Consider the following 12320-nt stretch of genomic DNA (forward strand, 5'->3'; position numbering starts at 1 on the left):
CTGAGTCAGTTGTGGGAAAGGAAGGTTTCTCCTGAGGACAGTCCAGGGGACTGACCACTTGTCTGAATGCCCCTGATGGTGTCCCTGTGGGCTCAGGGATATAGGGTGTGGTCGGGAGTTCAAGATGGCCCAGGCTGGGGTGCTTGAGGCCAGTAACCTTCTTTCCAAACACCTCCACTCGCAGGAAACAGGCCCTGGTTACCAGTACTAGGGTCTGCCATGGCCAAGAACCCAGGCCCAGGTCTAAATGACAGTCCATGGAAGCATGGTGGCAGAGCGCCACCTCCCAGACCTCAGGTGGGGCGAGGGGCACAGCCTGGCTGCTCTCCAGTGCAGGTGGGCAAGGGCTCATTGACCGTGTTCCGGATGAGGGAGTTGAGCGCAGGGGCCAGAGGGCAAGCAAACCAAGCAGCCGTCCAGGCCAGTGGTTCTGCTTCAAAGCCATGGGAGTGAGGGAGTGACACAACACACCCGCAGCCACAGCACACTCAGGACCACAGCACAGTGGACAGACACGCATGGACCTGGGCCACGTGCAGGGCCGGCTTCCGTGGCCCTGTGGGCACCATGGCCTGCAGTGTGCTTGGGTCATCCTCTTGAAGACCACAAGACACTGAAAGGGGCTCCAGCCTCTGTAGGTGGTCTAATACCAACCAGGTGAGCCCTTCAGGCCCCTCACAGACATCCTGCATTTCCCCAGGGCCCTTGCTACCAGCCTGCCTCACCCTGGGCCCCAGGTTCCCTCGGGACAGGGCCTGGGAAAGGCCTCCCATTGTACCTAACTGTGTTAGGGAAACATTTAAGATGCTTACAGACTATCTGTGGGCAAGGGGTAGCTCTTGGCTCCAAGAAAATTATGTTTTCACCAAAGACTTGGAGAAAACCGGCAAGCTTAATAGGGACAGTACAGTTACTCAATCCTTCGCCACAAAAACACTGGCATCTCAGAGAGGCATTTCCTCCCCACCCCAGGTCTAAGGTCACCCGTCCTGTATCCAGGCAGCACCCCTTAAGGTGCTGGCAGTCTGTCTGCACCTCAGTGACCGCTAAAGGTGTAAAGGACGTCCGGGGTCTGGCTGTGCGGGTCTCCATCTGCAGCTAATACTTCCCAATGTGAGGGCAGTGTGCAGAGAAGGGGGCCCTGCCCTGCCCTTCTTCCGAACACCCTGGCAGTGGGTGGGTGTAGGACATAGACAAAGCGTCAGGACCACAACTGAGACACGCCTGGTAGTGGAGCGGGTGGGGTGGGGGTCAGAGAGGATGGTGGCTGCAGTCTTGCCAGATGCGGCAGGGCTGAGCCCCTCGTGTGGGAATGCTCAGATGGGCCTCCTGCAGATGCCAGTGGTGGGGGGCGGGGGGATGTTCATTTAGAACAGAAAGGTGCATGAAACCGCCCAAGAGGCTCCCGTGAAAATGGCCTTGTTCATAGCAGTCCTCGGCCTAGGAGAGGATCTTTTCAAAGATGGTGCACCAACCAGGCTGGGTCTGGTTTGAACCATTCTTTCAACATAGGAGCAGCAGACTTTTCCATTTTATGACCTGTGGGGGTGAAACTGTGGCCTGGAGTCAAATCTTTAAGGTTCCCAGCTAGGAATGCTGTGGTCTCACAGGAGAATGACACAGGTGTTGCAGGTCCAAACCCAGAACACTCCGTGGTGTGGTAAGACTGCCCCTCGCTCACCTGTCCCTCTGATCACAGGCACAAGACACACACTCACACGTGCCCCCAGGTACACATACAGGCACACACGTGCACACATGCATATACACTCTCCCAGGACCCAAGCTTCCAGCACATCTGAGCCTGGGAAATCATTTCTCTTAGAGGCACACCCATACCACTCTCAGGGGGGCATCAAGAAGGTAACTCTAATGCCAAGTGGGTGAGAGCTCTTTCACAACAGAGCTGCAGGCCTGGGCAGCAAGGGCAAGCCCAGCGGTACTGAACAGCCTGCAAGTCAGCCAGGCAGTGTTCTCTAGGGCACACTTATCAAGGGATGATACATTAAACCAGGGTTTCACCATCTGATTCTGGATCACTGGGAAGAAAAAGCTGTTACCCGCTCTGAGGCTCCCAAATAAGATGCCAGGTTTGAGATACCCACTGCCATTGCACAAAACACACACAGGTGACAAGGCACCGACTACACATCAGGTAAATTAGGTACCGTAATCCACATCCCAAGGCACTGTGGGCTGGGGACACTCTGTTTAAATAACAGCAGAGAGTCCTAATCACTGTCATTCAACTGACTGGACTAGGTCTGATTAGAAGAAATAGAAAACTATTTATTTGGATAATTTTTAACATCATCCTCTGTTGATGGTTTGACATTTCACTGAAATACACATATGACATAATTGCATAATAAAAACAAAAACTATCTCCAGCATGTCTTCAATGGTACACAGGATTAGGAGAGAGCAGTAAACAGACACAGGACAGAGATTTGTTTCCAACAGAAATCATGGAGAAAATTGAGAGGTGGCCCAGGAGGCCACTTCCAAAGACAAATAAAGACAACATGTTTATTAAAGAGACGTCAAAGGAGGAGAGAACGCAGCACTCTTCCCAGACAGGAAAGCAGAGGCTCAGAAATCACGGTTATAGTTCGCTTGCTCCACGGAGGAAGAAACACACCTTCTAAGAGTCAGGGATTGACTTCATTCTTTCACAGGGGGTCTAAGGAAGGACAGGTGGGGAGTGGGGTGGGAGGGGAGGGGACACAGAGCAGGGAGGGTATCTGCCAGGGTTTGGAATGAGGGAAACACATGTTCCCAAACTTGAAGCGAAGCTTGAGCACAGCACCCTGAATTTATTACATATCACAAAACATGATAATGAAAAAATTTCTAGCACACATATCAAGCTAAAAGGTAGCTTAGGCTGCTCCAAAAATTCCATAGGCACAAGTTCCAATTCCGAAAGTGCAGAAATCTATCTTAAACCCTTGATAACGTTTCCCCCCCACCCCCCACAGCCCTTAAAAAAAGAACATTTTTTCCCTTGAAATAAAACACTTTACAATCAGGAAAATTAACTATTCTTTCATATGTCATGTTTGTGTCTACCTCTATCAGCAAAATACTATTTTAATTTGAAATGTGGCCATTAGCATTTAAACCAACACAAAGCCATATAAAGTCATTCCAGTAACATCACAGAATTATGGTTTTGAATAAACACAGAATTGCTGCTATAAAATAGAAACATTATTGATTTAAGATGTCCAATCATATAAAATATTAAACAGAATCAAGCCTAGTTTCTGGTTGATTTTTAAATCCTAGATGTTCTCATATTTTTTTTAAAAAACAAAGAAATGTTGGCATTTTGCCTGTAGACTGCTGCTTTCAATGTTAGACACCATTTAATTGGAATTTTATAGATATTTACTCTAATGAATAAGTCTAAAAAAACACCCCCAAACTATAAAATCTATTTCTGAAGCAATTGCATTATGTTATGGTGTTCTAACCTCAAATAGGAACATTCACATACCTTCTTTTCTCTCACCCTCTTTCAGGGGTAAGTTTTTCCTACCTGGTGCATTAGAAAAGCTCTCACTGCTCGCCTCCCTAAGCTAGCGTCATCACACACACCGGTGGTCTGCCAGCTCTCAGCACATAGAAACGCCCAAACCACCCCCTGAACCTACACTGTAACAGTGCAGATAAGAGATGTGGGTCTCCAGGTGGGACTGAGCCAGCCCATTCATCCTCGGGTGTGAGTGCCAGGCTTCCAGGCTTCAGCCCAAGAGCCCTTGCTGGGCAGAGCAGAGCCTGGTCTCTATCACAGGCAGGTCTCGCTCAGCCAGGGCTGGCCCTGCTCGGCCATCTCCTTCAAGGCGAGTTCTGGTTAACCCTTTAGCCGGATTCTTCCCCTCCCCAATCAGAAGGGATCATTTTAGACTAGCTCCCTCAACAGAAAAGAACTGGAGATTCAATTCTCTCAGAACACACCTGCTCATCCACAAGCCGTCCTCAGCCTCCCCCGCATGTCCACATGCACACTCATCACACACAGGCACACCCCTTCTTTTGTCATCGCTCTCCGCCTCTGAGTGTGGCCTTTGCGTCCATTATCAACATTATGAACAGCCCTCGAGTTATATATAAACATCAGGGGCTAGCATCATGAGCCCAGCACCCCCGTGAGTCATGCACAGTGATTCCAACCCTCACTGCAAAGTCAGCCATACAGCTACCGTGTAAGTTACGCTCAGGGGGGACACTGCGCCGAATGCAGCAAGTCTGTTACCTTCACTTCAAAACATAAAGGAAACTTTAAATAAATTGCCTAAAGTGACCTATCACATTTCCCTGCAAACAATCTGACAGAGCTCTCTGTTTTAGTTCCACCTTGCTTCTTGGTTGTAGTTTTAACACCAGAAATGGGGAAATGCTTGCCAGTTTCCTGAAAACAGAGAGTTTTACTTAAAATGGGGGCTTAGCAGAAGTCACCAGTCACGACTCCTGTTCTGCTAGAATCTTTGCTGAGTGCTATCACACTCTTTATCCCACCACATCCTGGGAGGAAGGGTGTGGGTGGGGGGCCAGGATTATTCCCATGTGGTTAAGTGACCTGCCCACCCTAGTCAAGGCTCAACTAGCAGTCCTGATGCTCAAGCCTCCAGCGACACCATGCCAACCCCACGGTATTGGGTCTATGAAGAAGAATGCTGGGATCAAGCCACGATCACGCGCTCACTCACGACTGTGATCACACACGACTGTGGCTGCCGCCCAATCATGGTGTGACCCTTCTTCCCACTAACCCAGCTGCGCTCTTGTATTACAGCTATGACAGACGATCACTCGGTACCATGAAAACTATCCTCACTACACATTCTCATCTCCGCCATGCCACCCTCAGGAGCTGAGATCCTTACAATCACTTCGCTCTCACACACGAACTCAGGCCACCATTCTTCCAGAACAGCACGCATGTAGGGTATGACTCTTAGTCTGAACGCGGCTGGGACTGGGCACGGGCCTGGAAGGCAGGGAACGGTTCAGGGTAGGGCGAGATTATAAAAAGGCTCCAGCACCCTTTTCCTTTAGGGGGGTGGGCTCAGTCCCCTAGAGCAGCAGTTCTCAAAGTGCAGCCCAAGGACCCTAGGGCCCCTGAGACCCCTGCAGGAGGTCACTGTGATTTGCATGATAAGACAAGGATGCTTGTACGCCCTCATCCTCTCCCAGAAGCACACTGGGGTGTTCCAAAAGGCTGCTTGACCCCTGGGGATCTCATCTCTCCAGCATCTTTGTGCTTGCATATTCTGGGTTTTAAAAATCTGTTTAAATTCCTAATGTAGTAAATACTGATAGATAAGGGTCCTCAGTACTTCTTAAGAGCATAAAAGGTTCCTGAGACCAAAACATTTGAGAACTTGCAGCTAACCTACCCACGGACAGGCCACAGCATCTCTTCCTTGGGTGCTGGGCTCCTCCCCATCCAGAACTCCTGTGAATCTTCAGGGTCTTTCTCTATACTTTCGGAAGAAATGCCCCCTCATGGCTTCTCTGAGTGAGCCTTTGGCATGGTTGGCCTTCACTGTGCCTTACAATGACCTATCCTCCCATTACCCCAAACAGCCCCCTCTCTGAGGGCTACGGTGTGCCATGGACAACGAATTAGCACAGCGTGTTAGGTAGTTCCCACCCATGGATGACTGAATTGTGACACGTTTGCGCTAAAGAGGGCTACGAGCTGGGTGTTATTCAACAACATGCCCCGATTTAAAAAAAAAAAAAAAATCACACCTTTTGCAATTACGTAATGTAATTTTCCTTATTTTCAGTAATTCTATCATCTCAAAGACTCGTGAAAATAAGAACCACTGTTCTCAGAGAGGAAAGATTCTACTTTTAAGAGCAGACAACTGAGTGCCCAATAACCCTGCGGATCCACTGAAGATTTAATTAGGTCACATCATAGAGTAAGTTATTTAAGAGCCCGAGGTCCAATCCTACACCTGCTGTCCTACGATGGACTCTGGCCTGTGTCGTGTCTTCCATCCAGGAGCTTAGTTAAGAGTTTAGCACCATGGATTCTGGTGTCGGGCACCGAGTTTGCTGCGAGAGGCTGTCAGTCTCACACACTCCACTTGACTCGTCTCTCACAACTTTTCTACATCCAAACCTTAGCAGAAGCTAAGATTTTAGGAAAAAGGAGAGAGGTGTCTGCAGCTTGACTGTCGCCCAGGCTTCAGGGAAGCCTCGTTTGGAGCTGAGGCGGGAGGCGGCCCCTGCGATTCCTGACTGTCCTTAACCAACTGGCCTCAGCTACCAGCCACCACTGGGCCCACGTGGGGCAAGATTCTTGCATTTCCCTAAGTCCCACCTAGAAAGTTACCGTGTTCCAGTTTTCACTCATGTGGAAGGACCGTGGAGATACGTGGGTGGAGACACCAGCCTCAGGAATCGCTTAGGGCTCTTCTGTGGAGGCTCTGGTGTACAGACTCAGATTTAGAAGACAGGTGGTCACTTGAGGCCTCTGACATGGGGTGACACAATTGGGCGTGGGGGGTGAGCAAGTACATCCTTTCAGTGCTTAATAAACTTGACATCAGAGTAGGTGGGGGACAGAGGGGTCATTTGTGATGGTGGATACACTTCTCAGGTGCCCACAGGGCTGCTTCTTTTTCAGTTATGACACACCAAATACTTAATAACTGGTACATCCTGGGCACTACCCAGCCAGAGTGGAGGTGGGCCTTCAGACCAAACCTCCGCAAGCCCCAGAGGTCCCCACTAAGGCAGGCATTAGCCCTTCAGTGACTGACTCACAGAGGGGTTTGGAGTGGGCCTGGGGTGCCAGCAGGAGGTGAGGAGACTCAAGGTACCAGGGGCCACCACTGTCAGCATCCAGATGTACCTCAGCATCCTCACAGGGGTCACCCCCATGCCACGTCACCGCCCACAGTGCTGTGTCAGAAAGGCAGCCCTTTTCTCCCGTCCCATGGACTCTGCTGTGAGGAAAACCCACCTCGAGCTCCTAGACGTCCAACAGTCTGTGCATGTCGAAGCAGAATCAGGGGCCAGGGCTGCTTCCCCAGTGGGACAAAGGTCAGAGCACAGAAGACAACACTGGAGCAGACCTCACGGCTGGGAGGGGCTGAGTCACGCACAGGACAGGCCCGGGGGACTTCTGCTCGCACCGCTCTTCCCCGTGGTGATATGGCTCCAGGAGCCGGGCTTCCCCACGCACCGGGGCTCCACGCCCCACACACACGCACACACACACCTCCAATCTGCACAGACTGTGGCTTGTAACCCTTCTCTTCTCTAGACTCTTCAGGAACCTCGGGGTCTTACACTAAGGTTACTTTTGAATGCTGACTCCAAAACTCAGATTGACTCCTCTGGGCGTCTTGGGCTCAGGGTCAGGTGTACTGACCCCTCAACCACTGCTTGGAGTTGGCTGAGAATTTCAGATGGGGCCCCCTCGCAAAGCAACTTCTTGGGCAAAAATATACCCTTTGTGAGATGTGAGAAAACAACAACCTGAGTTACTTCTGTTTATATCTTTACACGTTTCCTAGATATCTCAAAAAGGGGGGAATTCTCTTTCTCGATGGATCACTACAAATACAGAACAGAACAAAAGATCAAAGAAAAACAAGAGTTTCTTAAAGTTCTGGTAGTAAACAGGCATATGATATTATTATTGTTGTAGTCTTAATAATAAGCAATTATACGTTCAAAGTGCTTTACAATCACTTAGCTATTCCTCACAACAGCCCTGTGAGGTAGGTCGACATTATTACCCCCATTTTACAGATGGGGAAACTGAGGCACAGAGAGGTTAAGTGTCTTGCCCAAGGTCACGCAGCAAGTGAACGCTGGCACTGGGACTAGAACCCAGGTCCCCTGACTCCCAGTGTCCTTGAAACTGGACCACACTGCTTCCAAAGAGGCATCCCCGGACTGGCTTTGAATTAGAGACGGACAATGTCGGATGAGGTTGGGGTGTGGTGGTGTTTCCCGCGGACGCGTTAAGATGGAACCTGAGGTGTCACCTGGGTTGGTCTGGGCATGCAGGTGTGTGTGTCAGTGTAAATGGGGGTGTCTGCGCTTCCTGTCCTGCCCCCGTCTCCCTGCACTGTGCACACGTCACTGCAGAGAGCTGAGTGGGATGGTCAGGATGGCCTGGCATATATAAAAAGAACTCTGTCGGCCCAGCGCCGAGGGGCCTGCCAGTCTTTGGTAGTTCGGGCAAACTAGGGATGCAGGACTTTGGAATGGAGTCAGCTGCCCACCTTAGGCAGGTCTGCTTAATCGTTTTTATTAATCTTTTTTTTTTTTTTACTGGCCAGCATCAGGAAGTTGTGTTCATTTCATTTCTCTTGGGGCGGCTGCCCCCTCCTTCACTCTCTCTCACTCTTTCCCTTTCTCTGAGTCTCTGCTCGCAAGGGAAAACTGTTAAGCCCCGCTCGTTCCCTTCCACGAGAAGGAGCCACGTGAGCAGCATCCACGACAGGAGGCCACGGCCCCGCAGTTGAGCCACGGCCCCGCTTCCACCTTCCGGAAGAGTGCTTTGCTTGGAAGGGATCTCTCTGGGGCCTTGGGTTTGCTTTTTCCTGCATTTCTCCCGAAATGCTGTTTCAGTAGAAATAAGCCCACTTGAGACTTTTCCCTTTCAAGGCCTTAGCCACAAACGCCTTCCGACTAACGAGCTTGGTGCTGTAGCTCAGGCAGAAAATTCTAAAGCATCCGTTCAAGCATCTGAAACAAATGAATCAGCCAGTGAAATCTTATCTGTTAGCATCTGTTCTCTTAGATTAAAAAAGAAAAAAAATAGCCTTTTTATGGCTTTAGATGGAATCATGCTTTAAAAAAAATACAAAAAACCTTGCTAAGTTTTGAGACTAACATGACAGTTGTGAGATACGTGACAGGTCCGTGTCTGTGGAGTACCCCGATTTCCCTCTGGCTTATGCCTGAGTCCCTCCAAGGAGGCCGTGTGAGGGAGTCGTTGGATCCGATCCACCACCCACCTTTCCCCTGGGTCACCTACACCACCACCTGCCAGCTGGGGCTCAGGCTTTCACGTGAGAAAACCTGTCTAATTCTTTACAAGCCTTAAACCTAACTTTGAAACAGGTAAGAAAAAAAAAATATACAGCCCTCTCAAATCTTCCTGTCATGAAGATGGGCAGGCTCCCATTTTGGCTGAGCGGGAAACAGTCTCCCCCTCAGACTCTACCAGAGTGTCTCTGGCATAAAGGAAATCCTTGGACATTGAAAGAAAAAGAAATGAACAAAACTCTCCCCACTCTGGGACCTGTTCTCTTTTTCGATCCATGAGATACTGGGCTAATGCGTGTCTGGATCTTGCGGTCCTCATCTGGAAAGCCTGACGGGGCAGACTGTCTGCTGGGGAGGGGACAGAGTTTCCACGGCTGTGGACTTGTGTTCATTTAGTTGCTTGATCCAGGTGGAAATCTGCAGGTCACTGGGATGCAGCAACAATGGATGAAGAGCAAAGGCTGAGTTAAACTAAAGTGAATATGGCACGTAGGGGATGAGGGAGGAAAAAGAAAAAGCCTGACGCAGCTTCCCTCTGATCCCCTCTGGAGAGGGGCGGGAGAGAAGGCTGGCTTTACTGATGAAGATGGATGGACAGATGGAAACTGCACACTCATTCAGACCACAGAGGCCAGAGGACACCGGGTGCCGAGCTCCTGCCCACACGGGATCCAGGAGCGCCTCAAGTCACCCCCCCTTCATGGAGAAGGGGCCCTGCAGTTGGTCTGAACAGAGGGAGACCAGATGGAGCCCACGGGGCTGATAACCAGAGTGCAGCCGTGTGCCTGCCAAAGCCGCGTCACTGTGGGGGCAAAGAACGTGGGCCAGCTCTGACCCTGCTCAGACGGATGCACCCTGCGCGGCACAAGCAGCACTGGCCTACGTCCGTCTCGGGCGCTCACCCGAGGCTCGTGCTCCTCTTTTCATTAGCAGTTGAGCTGCTGGTCTACTGGCACCCCGACACAGGGAGGACCACCTCATCCCACTTGTTAATAGGCCACGCCCACTGTGAGGAGCTCCTCTGAGGACCTGTGTTCCTGTCCTAGTGACACGGCTCACTCATTTCTCCTCCCGCTGCCATCTGACCCTGTTTCCCTAACGTCACATCTGCTCGTATTATTTCCTCAATTCAGAAAGGAAGTGCTTCGTCTTGCTAGTTAAGTGCAGAGTGACAGGATACATTTAAAGCCCTTCCTATAGCACAGGACCAAAAATGTAATGAGAACTATCCTTCACAGAGGCAAAATTTTTCTGTTTTCAATGCCTGCTGCAGAATCAAGTGCATTTTCCAGAGTATCTGTCAAGATTATGAAGACAACTTAATTTACTAGGCTGGGTACACAACATAAAGTATAGTCACAGCCTCAACTCCCAGTGGAACCATGTGGAAACGTGTCGATGTTGGTACCTAACTGGAAATATTTTAATTTCACCAAGGAAATAAAACTTTCTACAAACAACAAAACGAAAAATGTCCAGGAGAAAAACATGACTGTGGGACAACGCAATAGTCTTTTAAGCCATGACGCATATGTGCAGCTTCAGCATCATTGGAACCTTTGACTTAAAGACTCAGTGAAACCCACCCCACTACGTGGTTATTAATTACATAGGCATGTGTTGTCATTCAGGTCTTAAAACATCCAAACACTATATCCAACCTCCAGAGCGAGCACTGAAGCCTTCTAACTAGGAAGCCTTGGGGACTCAGCAAAGGTATAACCCTGTCTTCAAGTGGTCATTGTACCTGCCTTCCATGGAAAAGGGAAATCTCTTCAGCACAGCACTACCTTGGTTATTTATGATACATGATGACACAGCCATCCACGGAAGAGTATGTTTCCCCCTCCAGAAAAGTCAAGCCCCACCACACCCACCAACTAGAATCTGAGAACAGCAAGTGGTTTCCTGTAAGGGGGTGGGCACCACGACACCCTGGAATCTGGGCTGCTTTAGGGAGAAGCGTGCAGAAATGTGATCATCACTCCCTGCCTTTGTACCCAATTTGGCCACACCACCCTCTAGAACACATGGACCAGACCTGTTCAAGTTTGCAAATGCATCTTTTCAGTTGACTGGCCTCTCTAAGGCTACGTGTGAGCTGTGCTCAGGAGAAGGGTTGTCATTTTTGCAAACTGGACAGGTCAGAGGTGACAGTGTTACTGAAATTCCACAATCTGGGGCAACAGTCAGCTATTTGCGCCTCAGATTCACTAAGCTTCCTTTAGCAGATGTTCTTTGATAGATTCAGCATCCATCTTTCCCCCCTGTCCTACAGCTGTCTGGGCAAAGCCCAGGTCATAACATGAATCCACAGGTCACTGTCACACAAGGTCATTTCCTAATCCACCGGGTGCACATACCTCACATTCCTCCCTTCATTCATCATCATTCACATTCATTCTCTCTCAGCAAGATCACAGACAAGCCTTCATTTTGGTAATTACCATCACTGAGAACACAAAACGATGCTGGGCATTTTCCCCGGAAAAAATGCAGAAGACTATTTCACATTGAACCTTACCCATACCAACAAGACCCAGTTTAAGACACACATGGTAAGAGGGACATAAAAGGCAAACATTCTGTGTCAAGCTACTCGGAGAGCAGAGATGACAGGGTGCGCGATTCATTTGCAGAGTTGTTTCTGACAGCTTGCCAACCTCTGTAGTTCCCTTTTTGTAGTCTCAGCATCTTTGCCTCACTCCTCCACCTGCTTTCTCCATCACTGCAACCACAGACTGCCCTTCCTAGCCCTCTTTTCACCGGTCTCCACCGGGACACCATTTCCCTACACACCTGCTTCCCACCAGGGCTCTGCGCTTATCGAGGGTTCTACACCCTTGAATACATGGACCAGAGGTTAAAACCAGAGGTTCCTAAAGCCACATTCCCCCTCCAGGAGACTGGGCAGTTGTAAGGACCAGAGGCTGGCTGGGTCACGAGAGAACAGCATTTGCACAGCAAGGCTCACAGCCACCAGGAGACGACACGTAGACACAGACACGCTGCACACACACACACGCTTACACACACACACACACACACACACACACACTAGGAGGTGATGGATGTTACTGAGATGGACCAAAAACCAACAAGCAGTGGGGTAAGAAATAAACAGAAACAAAACAAAGCACTTGCATTCGGATGGAAAGCTGTTTCGTGGGCGGCCAGGGCCCGAGCCCAGGGCCGGGGGAAGGTGGGTGCCTGCTTGGAGGACGCTGCTGTTGGAGAAGCCCGGGGGAGACGGGGCGGGGGGCAGCTCTGGCTCCCCTCCCGCGAAGGGT

At 50.1% G+C, this 12320-nt stretch overlaps 1 protein-coding gene across 2 annotated transcripts in view; it reads right to left on the reverse strand.

The window, feature by feature from the left end:
• Positions 1-12320, reverse strand: part of CACNA1D (calcium channel, voltage-dependent, L type, alpha 1D subunit) — a 349684-nt gene that overhangs the window by 12077 nt on the left and 325287 nt on the right. The gene's annotated exons all lie outside the window — the stretch shown is intronic.

This window comes from Bison bison, unplaced genomic scaffold (assembly GCF_000754665.1).
Source record: "Bison bison bison isolate TAMUID 2011002044 unplaced genomic scaffold, Bison_UMD1.0 scf7180017864304, whole genome shotgun sequence".
NCBI lineage: Eukaryota > Metazoa > Chordata > Mammalia > Artiodactyla > Bovidae > Bison > Bison bison.